At 36.8% G+C, this 20,941-nt stretch overlaps 1 protein-coding gene across 1 annotated transcript in view; it reads right to left on the bottom strand.

Annotated features, from left to right (window-relative positions):
- The window catches only part of PTPRD (protein tyrosine phosphatase receptor type D), a 1,686,434-nt gene that overhangs the window by 742,268 nt on the left and 923,225 nt on the right, over window positions 1–20,941 (bottom strand). The window lies entirely within an intron of this gene.

The raw sequence follows: 20,941 nt of genomic DNA, 5'->3' as shown, positions 1-20,941 counted from the left end.
GTAGCAATCTTTTTTTTTTTTAAGTCTTGTCACCTAGAGCTCCTTTTTATGGAAGCATGTATGCATGTATCTTATGAATCTTGGTGGGAGGCATAAGCTATTTTCTACTACCTATTTTCTAGAGAAATTGAAAATACCAAATACTTGAAACTAAGGTATAGGAACATGACCTCGACTCAGCCAATGTCCTAGACTTTGAGTCAGGGAATAGTGATCCCAGTATTGAGTTCATAGGCAATAGGAGCTACAATATCCAGTCCAGGGGAAGTGGCAAACACAACGAATGCAAGCTGGGTAGCCAGTACTCAGGAGTAGTAACAGTGATGTCCTAACAGGACCAGAATTGTAGCTTGAATTGGAAGGTGATCCTGCCTGCTACTCATCTTGGTATGTTTCTGAGCATTTCTGAACCTGGTTCTCTAGCCCTCTCGGTGATATTATAGACTCCCAGAAACTTTACCACAAATCAATTCTCAGCTTAATCTATCTAGAAATAGTTTCTGTGGCTCACAACTACAATTAAAAAAAAAAATCATGTAATTCAGTATCCCAACACCAAAAAACCCTGGAAGCATCCTATATTGTTGAGAAACTTAATCTCTCTCTTCTCTGAGGAGTTTTGGTTAACAACTCGCTTACATTAAGTGTAGGTTATATTTAATATTAATGTTACTTATGTCAATTCATATAAAATAATTTCAAAATCATATCTATTAGTCTATGCCATCCACAGGGCATTATATAGGCATTATCACTGTTAAACATATGGAGTTCAATATTTCTGTTGGATTTCATTATCAGGATGACCTCAGGGTCACCATAACCTCTATTTTTCTCTTTTAGTTCTACTAATTCATTGATATCAATAAGTAGTTCACTTTCAACTGAACTTTCAGCTGCCATCCCATCTGTGACAAAAAAAAAGTAACCTAGACTTAGCCAATGTCCTGAGTCCCAACTCCTCAAAAACTAAAAGGAAAATCAGCAAGGTGAAACACTAGAACTTCAGCGATAAACTGTTAATATAGAGTCAGTGTTTAATTTAAATAAGATAATATTTTCCTTAGGCAGATAGAGTAGTGACAGAACTGTGTATCTTAAATTGCCACAAACAAAAATGAAGATTAAAAGCTGTCTTAATATGACAGCATCAACTTCCAATCTTTTTTTTACAGTTTTAAGTAGAAAGTAAGATTTAGACAGGCATTGCTGAGGAATGACAGGAAATTGTTTCTAAGGCTAAATACATGTAGGACATGAAAATACCCTACATGTCACCAAAGGATTTATTAATTTATCTTCTCTCCAGGCTTTGTTTGTTTGGAAAAAGAATACATACACACATGGTTGCTACGGGTCGATGTCATTGACCCCTGCGAGTGGCTCTTGTTAATCTGCCCCAAGTATCTACACATGCTGGTTGGCCCAGTGCTGTTGAGGACACTTTCACAGCCAACGGGATGATGCATGACTGCTTACTGCCACCTAGCAGATTATGAACCATAGGTGTGTTTGGTGGTTGGCTCATTTTGTGAACATTAACTAGTTTAGGCATTTCTGTCTTTTCTAGGGCAGCAACAAATGTAAAAAGAGTGGCTGTCTAACTTAACAATAATAACACAGTTAAATAAAGGCTGTTCTTCAGAGAAGTAGGTCTTAACTTGGAATTTATCAGGGGCTATCAAGTCACTACAAACTGTCCACACTAGGAACTTCAAATCATTTTTCACCATAGGAGAACACACAATGATTGCCTTTTACAAATATTTGCTGCCAGCTTCTTCTCTTCTGCTTTATTCCTATTTTACTGGAAGCTAATCACCTTTCAGAAAGAATGACAGATATCTTTGAGCCTCAAGAATACCAATGAAATATTTACTTTGAATATTTTGTCTTAATGGCTTATAAATAAGCACCGTTCAAATGATTTGCTGAGAAGTACCTAGGACAATAATTTTGCTTATAAAACATAATCAAGATAATGAACAGAAACTAGCAATGAATCAAGTGAAGACTCTTGATGACAGAAACTTAGCCAAGTCATTCAAAAAAAAAAAAAATGATACTCAAGAAACATGATTGTCATTTCCAGCCACATAACTAGCCATGTTCTGTTATGGTCCAAATTAGAAGCATGGCATTCACTCTACAACCTAGGGGATTTTAGAGCACTTGGATGAATCACAAGTGACATATGGGAGCTCATTAAAGAAGGTGAAGTTATATGTACCAGGGGGCTGGCTGGAATTCAGAGCATTTTAAAAAACGCTTTAGGGGTCAGTCATACAGAGAGGAGGATGCTCTTCACGTTCCTTAGAAAGAATCCATTTCTTTTCACCACTTCTCAGATAACATGGTGCTTGAGTATTGGCCATTACTGCAAGTTTTTGTTGTGTGTGTGTTAGGAGCGGGGATTGGTGGTGGAGGGTAGAGGGTAGTGATTTGACTGACTTTGATAGGCAAATAATAATAGCCACTGGAAAGAAAGATCTCAATACAACCTGCTGCAGCCCAACTTCAAGGTAAGAGTTGAAGTTGCAGGAGGAAGGACAGCTTATGGTGGCTCCTATGCTATGGAAGTGATGCCTATGAGATGAGCTCTGAATGACACATTATTTCCTGTGTGCACCCCAATCTATTTTCTGCCTGACTAAGCTTATAAAACTCTGCATAAATTCTCCCTCTCAGCTTGTTCTATAATCCTGTGAACACATTGTCTTCCTGTTCATTCCTTCAGCCAGCAAGCACCAGCTGTTCGGTCCTGGAAACATTTTATATTAAAGGGGAAAAAAAGAGAAGATGATCAAAAAGCTGTAAAAATTGCAAAATCTTAAGATATGCAGACATTTCAGGGTGGTGAATATTTGACCTGCATAAAAGAAATGATTAGGCTTCCATCAATCATTATACTGTTGAACACTCTGCTGAGATAGTTTTATCTAGACGCTTCTCAGCTGTCTTGGTTCTGCACAGTCTGTAAACTAATCCAGTTTTGTTTGTTATGTGCTAAAGAAAGGATAAACTCTGAGCTTAAAAATATGAACAAAGATAGAATTATTTTTACATAGCATTCATGCCTTTTTTCATGTAAAAATGCCACAGTTTATTGTCTATATATCTTTCAGCTTCAAAAGAATGTGGAAGTCATTTAATAATGTCTCTTTAATTACTTAAATGCACACTTCATGCTTCAAATACACAGGATGGCTAGCTGTTATAATTAGAAGTTATACAAAGACATAGTCTACATAAATTGCAGCTAATTACTTAACTAAAATGCTAGTATTTTGCCATCCTACACAGAAGATATTCAATAATATGTAATTCAAACAATAGATCAAAGTGGGAGATGCAGTGTTTATAATGTGAGATTTTCTTTAAAAATATAGGTGGCTGTTATTGGGAAATGAATAAATCCTGTTTCCATTCAGATACTTAATTCAGGATATATCTGAAAAACATAACTCATATCTACACACCAAATAGCTTGAAGAGAAAATTTATGTACATTCTGTTGGTCATGTCTTCCTATTCATTATATTGATATATTTTAGGGGGGGGATTTAAAGCCAATCAAATAGATGAGAATACTCTATAATATGGGCTATAATTTATTTTTTTCCAAAAACTAGATAGTAGGCTTTGCAGAACATGGGGTCTTTTTGCAACATGCAAGTGACTTCGTAGTTGTAGTGGGAAAGGAGCCACAGGTGCACATAAAGCATGGGCATGGCTATGTTTAAAAAAAAAAGAGAGACTATTTTTAAAAATTGGTGGGCTACAGGCCAGAGTTTGCCACCCCCTGTTCTAGACCAAGCATCTAATGACCTGGAAAGCAACACTAGTCATTATCGCTCTCCTCAAGACGGTTTGGGTTTTTGTTTACTTTCAACATCTGAGGTCTAGCACCCCATCTCCAGGTACCTGCTTCTAGAGAATGAAGCCTTACTGCTTTAAGGCATCGATGTAAGAAATAGATAACTTCTCTTCTGTGCCTTCAGAATGATAGTAACTATACTATCCTTGGAAGACTGAGAAAAGGTCAAATTATTATCCATAAGGCTTAATTTTCTCATGGAACTCTATCTGATAAATGAAAGAATGGATGCTTTATCAAAACTATCTGAATCATTAAGTATACAGTTTTGGTTTGTGGCCTTGGGGTATGGATATGGAGATCGTGTCAACGGAGCCCCTGGAGAGTAAGACCTCATTGCAACTTGCCTCTGCTGTTTCAGTCCAACTTCAAGGTAACATTGCAAGTTGCAGTAGCAACTTGTGTCTTTCACCTCTGTTTCACAGATTAAACATCTCGTTAGATTTAAAAGACATATTAAGTCTTATCCTTATCCATCAGAGGGTAGAGACAATGAAAACCACAATCATAGAAAACTAAACAAACTGATCACAAGGACCACAGCCTTGTCTAACTCAACAAAACTATGAGCCATGCCATGTAGGGCCATCCAAGATGGATGGGTCATAGCAGAGAGTTCTGACAAAATGTGGTCCATTGGAGGAGGGAATGGCAAACCACTTCAGTATTCTTGCTTTGAGAACCCCTGAACAGTATGAAAAGGCAAAAAAGATATGACACTGAAAAGTGAACTCCCCAGGTCGGTAGGTACTCAATATGCTACTGCAGAGGAGTGGAGAAGTAACTAAAAGATCATGATGTTAGGAAAAATTGAAGGCAGGAGGAGAAGGGGATGACAGAGGATGAGATGGTTGGATGGCATCACTGACTCGATGGACATGAGTTTGAGCAAGCTCTGGGAGTTGGTGATGGACAGGGAAGCCTGGCATGATGCAGTGTGAAAGTGAGGGGCAGTGTAGGGATGGTGGGGTTTTGATGGTTGGCCTCAAGAAATTATAGGCAGATCAAATCTCCCTAGTAATATGAGAAGAGAGTCTTATAAAATACAAGGTCATATTCTTAATCCAAGAGCACCCAGATCTGGATTAATTTAGAACAATAATCCTATTTTTAAGGATTATGGCTACCAATCATTAACGTTACTTTCATGTAAATAAAACTGAAAAGACATCAGGACTTTGAGAATGGAAACAACTTAGTCCCTGACATATTATGGGTTGGATATAACTTTGGGAAACATTCCTGTATTACTTCTCATTTTGATCTAGAAGGTGACAAGGTGTGATATGAAGTTTTGCAACATGAAGGCAGCCATACTGAGCTAGGAAGAGAAGACACAGATTCCTGCCTTACTTAGCTCTATCAGTGGACATCTATGCTTACTCATGCAATTCAAACTAAGTTTCGGTTTCCCTCCTCATCTTCAAAAGCTATAAAACATATTGTCCTGCCACAGGAGGGAGGCATAAATGATATACTACATTTGAAAAGCCCTCCCTTTCACACTAATCCTGGAGGTAAAGGTGTATTCAATGTATCAGTGTAAACATAGAGACCTAATACTGAGAAGTATATTAGTATAGTAGTTTCATTTTAGAGGAAAGCAGTAAAGTGCAAGTGTTAAGTGATGCAGTTAACAGAAAATAATGGGCCTGAACTTAAACCTTTTCTTCAAGTTCTAAAGGACTTCTCCCTTTTCCAAATTTACTACATAGTCTCCCAGCACTAAAAGGAGATGTGTTCCCTGTCTCCAATCACCAAGGATAAACTGCTTATCATTCAAAACTACTAAAACACAAATTAGATCAGTTACATGGAATTTATTAATAGGCACTGTTTTCAACATTTTTCAACATAGAATACCTAATATTCTGATTTCCAACTAGGAAATTGTTTACCCTAGCTTATTGTCACCTAAGTGGGGTTTCCCTGATGACTCAGAGGGTAAAGAAACCGCATGCAATGTGGGAAACTTTGATTCCTGGGTCAGGAAGATCCAACGGAGAAGGGAATAGCTACCCACTCCAGTATTCTTGCCCAGAGAATTCCATGGATAGAGGAGCCCGGTGGGCTGCAGTACATCGGGGTGCAAAATTTGGACACGATTGGATGACTAACACATTTACTTTCACTACTGTCGCCTAGTTATCAAGGTCATTCTTGGTACATATTCAATATTTAACAAATGTAAAGGGATAATAAATTAAAATATTGTGAAATAACATTTTGATTTTATGAGGCTTAATAATTTCATAGTTTTGTTTGTTTTTGAGTATGAAGGGGATTTATTTAAAATAGGAACTACTTTATTAAAAGGAATGATTTCAAATTGCCCAACATGCATTGCCTGAAATGCTTCATTATGCAGTGCATCATGTTTATTCAGGTGAAAGTATACAGAATATTGCATATCTCTAAATACATTGATCTAAATGCAAATGCAGTTAAGTGTAAAATCCAACCTTGGTGTCATTTGGTTTTACATTCTGCCACCAAAATTTAGAGATATTCTTTCATTTCTTAACATAGAAATCCAGAAATCAATGGCAATTTTTGGAAAAACTGGTATGAATAGAACACTTGAAATTTATATGCCCAATCCATTTAGAAAACTTTTTATGCAAGTATAAAATATAAATTAATGTTTAGGTTGTAACATGGTTATTAGGGGAAAAATAAAAGATTTGATTGCTTTTCGAGACCATGGTTATAGAGAATTTAAAGGTAAGAGAAGTCAAGTGACTTCAAGTCTTTATTTCATTTAGTTGTAGGACTGGCCCAAGGTGTTTTCTATCACATTCATTTAAATCAAATTGTTTTGGAGCAAACTGTACACAGGCACTCAAAAGGTAATGGATCTTCTTTCTCTTCTATTCCTACCTAATCAAAATTATGTATTCTGGATCTCATTGCTCTATTGCCACAAAACAATGTCACAATGAATCTAAGATAAACATATCAAATTTGCCATCTAGACAAGTGAAATAAATACAGCTATCACATTTTATATAAATATGAATACTGAAACAGTAAAGCAGATTTACTTATCTATGATTCTAGACTGAATTCAAGATCAGAACCTATGCCTCTGGAGTTCAAACCCACTGTCCACTGGAATATAGTGTACATATAGAACCAAGCTGTAAGAGAGTGATTGGCTCTGTGTGGGTAACTTTACACTTCCTTTGGACGTTGCAGTAGAAATTTCATGCCACTGGAGGCATATGTATCCTCATGGCACTACAAAATAATCATATTAGGCAGAATGAACATTGTAAAGGATAGGTTCATTCTAGCCAGTTGGCTGAGTTTGACTGCCATCTTTCCCTGTCTATAGCAAATCACTTTACTTATTGAAAATTTATGTCTAACTTTCTTATAAAATGAGCTTAGTGTCCTTTGAAGCAATTTTAGATAGTAGATGGCATTTTCCAACTGCAAAAGAAAATGCAGTACCAAAAAGTATTTCCTACTTTCTAAGAGAGCAGATATTAAAAGTTCTCATTATTGGTAAATATAGCTATTATGGAGAACAGAATAGGGGTTCCCTAAAAACCTAAAAAAATAGAACTACCATATGATCTAACAATCCCATTTCTGAGCATATCCAAGGAAAACCATTCAAAAAGATACATGCGCCCTAGAGTTTATGACAGTGCTATTTACAATAGCCCAAGACGTGGAAGCAACATAAATGTCCATTGACAGAGGAATGAATAAAATATGATACATATATACAATGGACTATCACTCAGTCATAAAAAAGAATGAAATAATGCCATTTGTAGCAACATGGATGGAGCTAGAGATTATCATACTAAGTGATATAAGTCAAAGACAAATATCATATGATATCACTTACATGGACTCTAAAAGAATGATACAGATGAGTTTATTTATGAAACAGAGACTCATAGACTTTGAAAACAGACTTGCGGTTGCCAAAGGGGAAAGGCGATGGGAAAAATGGATTGAGAGTTTGGGATTAACATATACACACTACTGTATATAAAATGGATAATCAACAGGGACCTACTCTATAGCACAGGGAACTTTGCTCAGTAATCTTTAATAATCTATAGGGAAAAGAATCTGAAAAAGAATGGATATATGTATATATCTAAAAAACTGAATCATTTTGCTGTATACCTGAAACTGACATACCACTGTAAATGAACTATACTCTATTATAAAATAAAAATTAATTTAAAAATATTGCAAAAAAGAAAAATCACCAAAAATATTCTCATTCTATATACAAATGGTAATTCTGGGAGGAGATGGATGTGTTAATTAACTTGATGGTACTCATTTCACAATGTACATATTTATTAATCATCACATAGGACACCCTGTGTGCTTAGTCGCTCAGTCATGTCTGACTTTTTGCAAATGGACTGCAGCCCGCCAGGCTCCTCTGTCCATGGGGATTCTTCAGGCAAGAATATTGGAGTGAGTTGCCATGCCCTCCTCCAGGGGATTGTCCCAAACCAGGGATCAAACCCAGGTCTTCCACATTGCAGATAGATTCTTTACCAGCTGAGCCACCAGGGAAGCCCAAGAACACTAGAGTGGGGTAGCCTATCCCTTCTCCAGGAGATCTTCCCAATCCAGGAATTGAACCAGGGTCTCCCACATTGCAGGCAGATTCTTTACCAGCTGAGCTACCAGGGAAGCCCTTGGACACCCTAAATATATATATATATATATTTTAAATTTGCCTATATACCTTGATAATGATGAAAAATATAAAAGTATTTTCTATAGAATGATGTTTTATATCTTAGGTATATGTGTACAGCCTAAATATACTGATTTTTTTTTTCCTGAAGAATAGTAACATGCATTTGGTTGAACAATTTGCAAAGTGTTTGAATACTTACTGGCAATTTCATAATGTTTGACATAATATAAAGCAAAGTGGTTCAGATCATGGCATCTCATCACAGAGGGCTAGAGATCAAATTCTGTGTTTCCCATTTAAAATTGTACATGCTTAGGGCTATTAAGAGAGAATATTTATAAAATTCTAATCCTTCTGTTAGTCATACAAGTGCTGAAGAAATGCTGTGTGTGAAAGCCACTCAGTCGTGTCTGACTCTTTGTGACCCCATGGACTGTAGCCCACCAGGCTTCTCTGTCCATGGGATTCTCAAGGCAGGAATACTAGAGAGAGTTGCCATACCCTCCTCCAGGGGATCTTCCCAACTCAGGGATGGAACCCAGGTCTCCTGCATTGCAGGTGGATTCTTTACTGTCTGAACCACGAGGGAAGATAGTCACATTGGGGATTAGAATTTTAATATGTGATTTTTGGAGGGACACAAACATTCAGTCTATGATGATAATAACAAATGTAATGGTGCTGATGATGTTGATGATGATAATTGATAATGTTCATGCTACACAACTAATTCATCATGTTTGAATCAATGGGTTTAAGGTTGATGTGTTTGAAACGTCCTGAATACCATGATTACAGAAAAAACAGAAAATGCATATGCAAAATTAGCATGGGTTCAGTTGGGAACAAAAATTGGAGGCTACGAAAAACATTGATTAAAGAAGTAGGTTTATTGGAAGATTGGTTCTGTGAAGTAATTCTAATGTATTCATGGTCTAATCAGTTGTTATGGGTTGAAGCCAAGATCTAACTATTAGCTAGATAATTTTTATAAAGTACATGAGATCAGAAAGGATGCTCTGTTAATTTCCTTATTAAAAGATCTACATTACTCACAAAGTGAAGGACCAATTTGGTAATATTATAAGCAAAAAAGCACATTTTTTTTTCTTTTTCTTTCCCCCTTTAAGGTCAAAGTCAAACAAGAACAACAATAATTAAAGCTACCAGTTAATGTAGTGTGTACCCAGTACAAGAGGTAAATGTCCCAGATATCATGTGAGGCATTTAAACACAACCTCTCACTTAATTCTCAACTTCAGTCCTATGAGAGAAGTTGTCATTATCTCAATTTTACACAATGGAAAATAAGGCTCAGAGGAATTCAATCATGTTCCTATTGTCATGAAGCTAATAAATTAGGTATTCAACTCATATATTGACTTAGGTATTCATTACACCTTACAAAACTATAAAGACTTTAGCCAAAGTGTGTATGAAAGTATATGAGGTCTCTTTGGGAACCTTCCAATTTTTTGATGCCATTCAGCAAGGGCTTCTATCTGAATAAATATAAAATTGAACTATTAGGTGTAACATTATTATGTTTTTTACTAGCTGTTGCTTGTGATCCCTCCTGCCCTTAGGCCTTCATGGCTTGCTTGGTCTCATACCTAAATGCAAGTCCATGGAAAGAGTCTTTGCTGTGGATGAGAGCATATAAGGCCAGGGATCTGATGGTTACTCCTGATGTTCTCTTATCCTTTTATCCAGGAGTTTGCATGAAGTATGCTCCAAATCTATTTTGAATTTGGTTCTATTTGCTGTTGAGATATGGAAATATTTGAAAGAACTGTTCTTCAATGAAAGAGCACTGGAACCACTATATAAATATGGGAACCTAATTTTAAGGTAATGCAGTATTAGGTATGAAGAACTCACAATCTGGATTCAGTGAATATTTCATTAGGAGCACATTATATGTGTGTGCTAAGTCATGTATTCATTACTACATTTTAGTTAATTTAAACATATATTTACTGATTACATGAATGTGTATGGCATTGTTGTGTGAACTTGAAACTCAAAGATAAATAACATGAAAAGGAGAACACATGTAAACCCATGGCTGATTCATGTCAATGTATGGGAAAAACTATTACAATATTGTAAAGTAATTAGCCCCCAACTAAAATAAATAAATTTATTAAAAAAAAAAAAAAAAGAAAAGGCATAGTCCTAAAGGCCAGACAGGAAGGAAAACTGGCAATTTCAAGACTCTGTTTTATGTACTTTGCTAGAATTGTGCAAGGGAGTGCAAAGGAGATTGGTGAAAGTGTCCTGAAAGAGATGATTACTGAACTAAACTCTGATACATAAATAGGATCAGGAGGATGCATATACAACATGATATCCAGCCTCATCTATTAATCAAAACATAGAAATATGAAAGAGTTGATACTATCAAGTGTTTTCAAAGGTTCATTCTTGTCATACATCGCTGGTGACAGTGGACATTAGTGCATCCATGGTGAAGAATAGTTTGGCAATATCCAGTAAAATTACTAATGCAAATATGTGATAATAATCTTTCCCAGGTATACATTTAGAGAAATGTTCACTTGAATATTTAAGAAAAATATGTATAACTGTTTTCTTGTGAATGGAAATTGGTAGAGCCACTATGAAGAATAGTACAGCTGTTCCTTAAAAATCTAAAAAAATAGAGTTACCATACTATACTGCAATCCTACTCTTGGGTGTATATATGGAGAGAATCATAGTTTGAAAAGATACATGCATCCCAATGTTCTTGGTGGCACTATTTACAATAGCCAAGACATGGAAGCAAATTAAGTGTCCATTGGCAGATGAATGGATAAAGAAGATGTGGCATATACACATAATGGAATACTACTCAGCCATAAAAAATAAAATAATCCTGTTGGCAGCAACATGGATGGACCTAGAGATTATCATATTAAGTGAAGTAAGTCAGAAAAAGACATATAATATTTCTTTGTATGTAAAATCTTAAAAAATAATATAAATGAATTTATTTACAAAACAGAAATAGACTCAAACTCGTAGAAAAGAAACTTATGGTTCCCTAAGGGGATAGCAGAGAGTAGGGGAAGAGATAAATTAGGAGTTTGGTATTAATATATACACACAATTATGTATAAAATAAACAACAAGGACCTACTGTATATTACAGGGAAATATATTCAATATCCTTTAATAACCTATAATAGAAAAGAATCTGAAAAAGTATAAATATACCTGAATCAATTTACTGTACACATGAAACTAACACAGCATTGCAAATAACTTGTAAATTAACTGTATTTAAATTTTTAAAAAAACACTTAAAAAAGAGAATATATATGAAGATATTCATTGCAGCATCATTTATAAGACTTCCAAATCAGAAGCAACATCAGCATTCATCAGTAAATAGATAAATCCATATGTGGAACACAATACCAAACTTCAAAGTGATGGTATAGACAGATTTATATATCTCATTGGGCTTCCCTGGTGGCTCAGATGGTAAAGAATCCACCTGCAATGTGGGTGACCTGGGTTTGATCTCTGGGTTGGGAAGATTCTCTGGAGAAGGCAATGGGCTATCCACTTCAGTATTCTGGAGTGGAAAATTCCATGGATAGAGGAGCCAGGCAGGCTACAATCTATGGGGTCCCAAAGAGTTGGACCCGACTGATCGACTTTCACTTTCACTTCACTCCCACTTCCATATATCTCATTATTGACAAATACTCAAAACATAATGTTGAGCAAAATTTTTGCTGAATGATAAATGCAGTGTAGTACACTTATCTAAAATAAGCAATATTGTATAATTTTGAGTATGTATATGCAGGCTTCCCAAGCGGCACTAGTATTAAAGAATCTGCCTACCAATGCAGGAGATATAAGAGATGCATTTTCAATCCCTGGGTCAGGAAGATATCCTGGAGGAGGGCAGGACAACCCACTCCAGTATTCTTGCCTGAAGAATCCCCTGGTGGGCTACAGACCATGGGGTTGCAAAGAGTCGGACACAACTGAAGTGACTTAGCACAGCACACAGCACATGTATGTGTATGCATGTGTGTGTGTGAATAAAAATCATCTGTAAGAACAGACAACTATGCAGCAGAGGTTGCTTCTTGGGAGGAAGAAGGACTATAGATAAAAGCTAGAGTTCAAAGGGGACTTCAACATTGTAATATTTATTTCTTTTAATAAAATAATAGAACAAGAATATAAAAAAGACTAAAAACTGTCAAGTTTCATATCCTAAATTATGTTTATAAATATATCTCAAAATGAAATGAAATAAAAGAAGAGAGTGAGCCAAGAACAAGACGGGTGAATTGAGAAAAGTTGAAGTTGTGGGAGGGGAGGTATCCAGGCAGTGGGAACAATGTGGGCAAACAGAGAGAGGTGTAAGAAAGGTTGGTGTCTTCAGAGGGTCCATGATTCACTTCAGGAGTATGAAGCATGAAGTAGTTAGAAAATGGTGGGGAGGAGGGAATATGTGACAGGTAAATGGATGGATAGACTGTGGTGGGCCTTAGAGGCCAAGTTAAAGTACTTGGATTGTGTCTGTAAGTGTTTAGAAGCCTGTTTTGAGGAGGAAAATCATGATTAGATAAGTGTTTCTGGAAGAGCACATAGACAACTGCTTGTGAAAGTGTAAGAGTTGTATTAGGGTTCTCCAGAGAAACAGAACCAATAGGATGGATGCGTTCGTGTGTATGGAGAGAAAGAGAGCAAGAGATTGAAACACACACACAGATTAATTGATTGATTAATTGATTTTAAGGAATAGGATTCCCAGGTGGTGCTAGTGGTAAAGAACCTGCCTGCCAATTCAGGAGACATGAGAGATGTGGGTTCAATCCCTGGGTCAGGAAGATCCCCTGGAGGAGGGCATGGCAACCCACTCCAGTATTCTTGCTTGTAGAGTCTCATGGACTGAGGAGCGTGGTAGACTTAGCATGCGTGCACATCACATGATTATGGAGGCTGACAAGTCCAAATCTATAGAGTGTGCCCACAGGCTGGAAACCCATGAGAGAGCATCACCAATATTTTGGTTCAAGTCCAAAAGTCATCAGCATGGAAGGTCAGAGAAGAGCCAGTGCTACAGTTCAAGTCTGAGTCCTTCTGCTGGCAGAATCTTTCTTACTCAGGGGAAATCAAGTCTTTCTGTTCTGTTAAGGCCTTCAACTAATTAGCTAAGGCCTATTCACATTATGGTGACAATCTGCTATAATCAAAGTCCACCAATTTAAATTTAGTCGCATGCAAAACAGTATCATGGACATATCTAGAATAATGTTTGATTAAGTATCTTGGCACTGAAGTCTAGTCAAGTTGAAAAATAAAATTAATCATCTTAAGAATCGAGATAGGAGACTAGTCAGAACTGCAATAATCCAAGCTTGTAATTCAGAGCCTCAAAAACAGTAAATATTGCTGCTACTGCTGCTGCTAAGTCACTCAATCATGTTCAGCTCTTTGCGACCCCATGGACTATACCCCAGCAGGTGCCTCTGTCCATGGGATTCTCCAGGCAAGAATACTGGAGTGGGTTGCCATTTCCTTCACCACACATGTTAGTGTGACAGACTATACATTCTCAGTAGATGAGTGCTCATCAGCTCATTTTGGGAATATTTTACAGGTTTTTTTTATTTTTCTGGGCTTCTTTCTGTGTCATTTGTGTGTTGTACAGGTGAACAGTTCTAATTAAAAATATTTGATAAAATGTACTAGGGTGCTGCTGGACTTGCCACAAAGAAAGACTAAATTTTGAGATTGCCAAGTAGAAATTAGTTGTTTTCTACATCTACAGATCTCAATAATCAGAAAAATCTTCCAACAAGATAAAATCATCTAAGTCCACCAATGTTACTCACCACAAGAGAGCTAACTGTTCAAGGATAACATATATTGTAGGAGAAAATAAGGGCTTTCCTGGTAGCTCAGCTGGTAAAGAATCCACCTGCAATGCAGGTGAACCTGATTCGATTCCTGGGTTGGGAAGATTCCCTGGAGAATGGATAGGCTGCCAACTCTAGTATTCTTGGGCTTCCCTAGTGGCTCAGATGGTAAAGAATCTTCCCACAATGTGGGAGATCTGGGTTCCATCCCTGGGTTAGGAAGATCACCTGGAGGAGGGCATAGCAAATCACTCCAGTATTCTTGACTGAAGAATCCCCATGGATAGAGGAACCTGGAGGGCTACACTTCATGAGGTCTCAGAGTCAGATATAAAGCACAGGAGAAGATAATTATCTGTTAATAAAATTACGGACAACCAGAAATACCATGGGCCTCATCATAAGAAGTACAAAGAGCATGTTAAACACCATCACTGAATGAAGCAAAGGAGTCATAGATTTTGAGTTTCTAAGGTTGACTTAGAAGTTTGGATCTCATAATTTGCACAATACAGACATTATCAGTGTAAAATAAGTACTGAAAATCTACTTTGCAACTTGAATTTCTCATCTCCTCAAGGAAATTAACATGGTCATTCTCAGGGTTCATTCCCCAGTTCCTTCTCAATGTAGATTTTAAATGTCATTTACAGGAAATGTATGTCAATGAGTATATTTCCCTTTTAAGAAGAGAGGTTTCAAGCTTCGCAGGCTCGTTTTACTTTCTTATTGGGCAGTAAGACTCTTGGGATTTTAGGCTGGATGAAGTTTATGACTATAAAACATTTAGTGGCATCCAAGTTTTACTATCACCATTGCCAATTATTCCATGTTTGAGGTAGAGCTGTGAACTTCATTGAATTTCTTTCTTCATTATTTATTTGACAATGTAAGTGTTATTTATTAAATCATGTTTATTATATCATCTAAGTAAACAACTGTCTAGTAGGTATGTTGGAAGTAAAAATAATATATTATGAAGATATTTCCATCAACTATAAACACATTTTTCAGAGAGTTCTGTGGGCACTGACTTCACTATTTACTAGCTTGGTGACCTTAGGTAGACCTGTAAAATTTCAAACTCTTATATTAATATTTTCTCTTTGCTCAGGGATATGTGTTGTACAGAGGCATTAGATGTTCCTGAAAGGCTCTTCATAAACCTTAAAGGACTGTACAAATACAGTTAATAGTACAGATAGTAATCTCATTATAGGAAACAGAGGATCATATATTCCAATGTGTAAAGTTTCATTTTTTTTCTCTCACTACATCAATGAACAAGTTAAAATGAATCAAAAGATTACTCTAAAAAAAAAAGATTATTCCACCATAGGCTTAAAAGTAATCCATTCTTCTCGGGATTGTCAGTGTTGGCAATGTTTTTTGTCTTTTTCCAGAAACAGAGTATATTTGAGCTGAAAGGAACCTTGGAAAGCATTCAATATAATGCCCTTAATACTTGCTTCTCCATTTTACCATAATGTAAAATTTAATGTGAACATAAAATAAAACTTTCTAGACAGTTTAAATGGATTTCTCTTTGAAAACTACATGTTAAAATGTATTTAGACTCTACTAGGACACAAATGAAGCCTGAAATTTTAGATTCAAGAATAAGAATCAAACTTCCTAAGGGATTTTTTGGTAAGTGATGAATGAAAAGGATTAAAATAGAAACTTGTTGGGTATATCTGACCATAATATATATCTGACCATTACCATAATAATGGCTGGCCAAGTATTTTCACATAAAAAGGATATATAGCCACTGTCAAATAACCTCTGACAGGTGTGATGGTGAATGAAGCTGCAGAGAATATGGGGAACATCAGTGAAATCTCTAATTCTATGTTATACCATATGGTTCATAGGGTATATGTTTAATTCTAAACTTTCCAGTATACCAAACATGCTTATGAGTAGATATTCCCCATAATTAATCATAGTGGATGTAAAGAATGAAATATAATTCTAAATATTAGCCTAAGTAAGACATGATTGGGGACAAAAATATTTTATAAAAAATAACATAAGCTGCATTCTTAAGGCAAAATAAGTAGCTTCTATTCACATCTTCCTTTATTGTCAAATTTGCAAACATTTACAAAGATTTAAATTCCCTAAAATTTACAAAGAATAACCTAAAACAAAATTATAAGAAGAAAAGAAACTCCTAGAACTCCTTAAATATGTATCATCTATTTTACCATGTTTGGAAAGAGAAACATTAAAATTTAAATAGATATTTTAATACTGAGAACAGAATATAAAGGAGCAATGAAGGCTTACATTCATGACGATTTTTTTTTAGCATTATGCTCTATGATGGAGTCACCACTTCACCCATCAACTAAGAGGAGTAAATTAGAATAAAGCAACATTCTGTGCAATGCAATGGCCCATAAAGTATTAAAGGAGCACTGATATTCTGCTTCAGTTCCAATTGGTATAAACTTGAATTGGACTGGTCAAATCTCCTGGAAGGATAGCTTAGAAGATAATTTCTCTGTAATACTGTGGGTCAGAGGAATATTATAAAGAGTGTTCCTTTAAGCAATGAGAAAGAGTCAAAGAGGAATTGTGAAAGGACAAGTCATAAAGGAATGGATGACAGTGATGTTAGCTTTGGAAAAGAAAAAAGACTGCTTCCTCTGAAGCCAGAACAAAGGAGGAGAGACAAAGGAAGGATACATAATATATTTATAGTAGAAATACATTGTGATTGCTCAAAAATGTTCATCTGGAATAGAGAGGACTTGGTGGAACCTAGACCAGAGAACTATTGTCTGAGTAAAGAGTAGGTCTTATGGTGAAGGCTGTATACTGTCACCCTGCTTATTTAACTTATATGCAGAGTACATCATGCAAAATGCTAGGCTGGATGAAGCATAAGCTAGTATCAACATTACCAGGAGAAATATCAATAACCTCAGATATGCAGATGACACCACCCATATGGCAAAAAACAAAAGAGAACTAAAGAGCCTCTTGATGAAAGCAAAAGTTGAGAGTGAAAAAGTTGGCTTAAAACTCAACATTCATAACATTAAGATCATGGCATCTGGTCAAATCACTTCATGGCAAATAGATAGGGAAACAATGGAAACGGTGACAGACTTTACTTTTTGGGCTCCAAAATGACTGCAGATGGTGAAGGCAGCCATGAAATTAAAAGATGACTGCTCCTTGGAAGAAAAGCTATGACCAACCTAGACAGCATATTAAAAAGCAGAGACATTATTTAATCGACAAAAGTGTGTCTAGTAGAAGCCATGGTTTTTCTGGTAGTCAGGTATGGATGTGAGAGTTGGACTATAAAGAAAGCCGAGTGCCAAGAATTGATGCTTTTGAACTGTGGTGTTGGAGAAGACTGAACTAAAACTGAAATACAGTGAAGGAGAAGAGATGGAGGAAAACTTGGTGTTCCTAAGAGTGTTAAGATGGTTTGAAATAGTGACTGGGAGTCATAAAACATGGAAGAAAATACTAGAAGAGAATAGAAAGGGTGGTGGGGAGTTCTGAGGATCCAGCTGAGGTTAGAAATCAAATGATATGTTTTCACTCAGTTTAGTTCAGTCACTCAGTCACGTCCGACTCTTTGCGACCCCACGGACTGCAGAACGCCATGCTTCCCTGTCCATCACCAACACCTGGAGCTTACTCAAACTCATGTCCACTGAGTTGGTGATGCCATCCAAAAATCTCATCCTCTGTTGTTCCCTTCTCCTCCCACCTTCAATCTTTCCCAGCATCAGAGTCTTTTCCAATGAGTCAGCTCTTCGCATCAGGTGGCCAAAGTATTGGAGTTTCAGCTTCAGCATCCGTCCTTCCAATGAATATTCAAGACTGATTTCCTTTAGGATTGACTGGTTGGATCTCCTTGCAGTCCAAGGGACTCTCAAGAGTATTCTCCAACACCACAGTTCAAAACATCAATTCTTTGATGCTCAGCTTGTGCTTCATCCAGCCCAGCATTTCTCGTGATGTAATTGCATATAAGTTAAATAAACAGGATGACAATATACAGCCTTGACATACTCCTTTCCTGATTTGGAACCAGTCTGTTGTTCCATGTCCAGTTCTAACTGTTGCTTCCTGACCTGTGTACAGATTTTTCAAGAAGCAGGTCAGGTGGTCTGGTATTCCCATCTCTTTAACAATTTTCTACAGTTTGTTGTGATCCACACAGTCCAAGGCTTTGGCATAGTCAATAAAAGCAAGGGTTGGAACTCTGGAACTCTTGTGCTTTTTCGATGATCCAATGGATGTTGGCAATTTGACTCTAGCTCCTCTGCCTTTTCTAAATTCAGCTGAAACATCTGGAAGTTTATGGTTCATGTACTGTTGAAGCCTGGCTTGGAGAATTTTGAGCATTACTTTGCTAGCGTGTGAGATGAGTGCAATTGTGTGGTAGTTTGAATATTCTTTGGCATTTGAACATCCTTTGCATTGCTTTGGGATTGGAATGAAAACTGGACCTTTTGCAGTCCTGTGGCTACTGTTGAATTTCCAAATTTGCTGGCATATTGAGTGTGGCACTTTCACAGCATCCTCCTTTAGGATTTGAAATAGCTCAACTGGAATTCCATCACCTCCACTAGTTTTGTTTGTAGTGATGCTTCCTAAGGCCAGCTTGACTTCACACTCCAGGATGTCTGACTCTAGGTGAGTGATCACACCATCGTGGTTAACTGGGTCATGAAGATCGTTTTTTGTATAGTTCTTCTGTGTATTCTTGCCACCTCTTCTTAATATCTTCTGCTTCTGTTAGGTCCATACCATTTCTGTCCTTTATTGTGCCCATCTTTGCATGAAATATTCCCTTGTGATCTTTAATTTTCTTGAAGAGATCTCTAGTCTTTCCCATTCTGTTGTTTCCATCTATTTCTTTGCATTGATCACTGAGGAAGGCTTTCTTATCTCTCCTTGCTATTCTTTGGAACTCTGCATCAAATGGGTATATCTTTCCTTTTCTCCTTTGCCTTTCACTTCTCTTCTTTTCACAGCTATTTGTAAGGCCTCCTCAGACAACCATTTTGCCCTTTTGCATTTATTTTTCTTGGGAATGGTGTTGTTCACTGCCTCTTGTACAATGTCATGAATCTCCATCCATAGTACTTCAACCCTTGAATCTATTTCTCACTTCCACTGTATAATCATATTGGATTGATTTAGGTCATACCTGATTGGTCTATTGGTTTTTCCTACTTTCTTCAATTGAAGTCTGAATGTGGCAATAAGGAGTTCATGATCTGAGCCACAGTCAGCTCCTGGTCTTCTTTTTGCTGACTGTATAGAGCATCTCCATCTTTGGCTGCAAAGAATATAATCAATCTGATTTCGGTATTGACCATCTGGTGATGTCCATGTATAGGGTCTTCTCTTGTGTTATTGGAAGAGGGTGTTTGCTATGACCAGTGTGTTCCTTTGGCAAAACTCTGTTATCCTTTGACCTGCTTTGTTTTGTACTCCAAGACCAAATTTGCCTGTTACTCCAGGTATCTCTTGACTTCCCACTTTTGCATTCCAGTCCCCTATAGTGAAAAGGACATCTATTTTGGGTGTTAGTTGTGGAAGGTCTTGTAGGTCTTCATAGAACCATTCAACTTCAGCTTCTTCAGCATTACTGGTCAGGGCATAGACTTGGGTTACTGTGATAATGAATGGTTTGCCTTGGAAACGAACAGAGATCATTCTGTTGTTTTTGAGATTGCATCCAAGTACTGCATTTTGGATGCTTTTGTTGACTCTGATGGGTACTACATTTCTTCTAAGGGTCTTGCCCACAGTAGTAGATATAATAGTCATATGAGTTAAGTTCACCCATTCAAGTCCATTTTAGTTCACTGATTCCTAAAATGTCCATGTTCACTCTTACCATCTCCTGTTTGACCACTTTCACTTTGCCTTGATTCATGGACCTAACATTCCAGGTTCTCATGCAGTATTGCTCTTTACCACATCGGACTTTACTTCCATCACCTGCCACATCCACAACTAGGTGTTGTTTTTGCTTTGGTTCTATCTCTTCATTCTTTATGGAGTTATTTCTCCACTGATCTCCAGTAGCATATTGGGCACCTACCAACCTGGGGAGTTCATCTTTCAGTGTCCCATCTTTTTGCCTTGTCATGCTGTTCATGGGGTTCTCAGGCAAGAATCCTGAAGTGGTTTGCCATTCTCTTCTCCAGTGGACCACATTTTGTCAGAACTCTCCACCATGACCTGTCTGTCTTGGTTGACCCTACATGGCATAGTTCATAGTTTCATGAGTTAGACAAGGCTATATAAGACACTATATTTCTACAATATGAAAGCCTATTCAGCAACAAAAATTAAGAAACTACAGCTCACTGCAAAAATGTGAAATCTCACATATGTTGAAAAAGAAGCCAAACACAAAACAATGCATATATTTATTAAATTTCATATTTAAACTTGATGTAAAGCATTAAATCAAGTCTATTGGAAGTCTCCTGT

Source organism: Giraffa tippelskirchi, chromosome 1, assembly GCF_054371585.1.
Source record: "Giraffa tippelskirchi isolate mGirTip1 chromosome 1, T2T-mGirTip1v1.2.pri, whole genome shotgun sequence".
NCBI lineage: Eukaryota > Metazoa > Chordata > Mammalia > Artiodactyla > Giraffidae > Giraffa > Giraffa tippelskirchi.
Note: the sequence above shows the minus strand (reverse complement) of the source record. Positions and strands in the feature narration are given on the sequence as shown.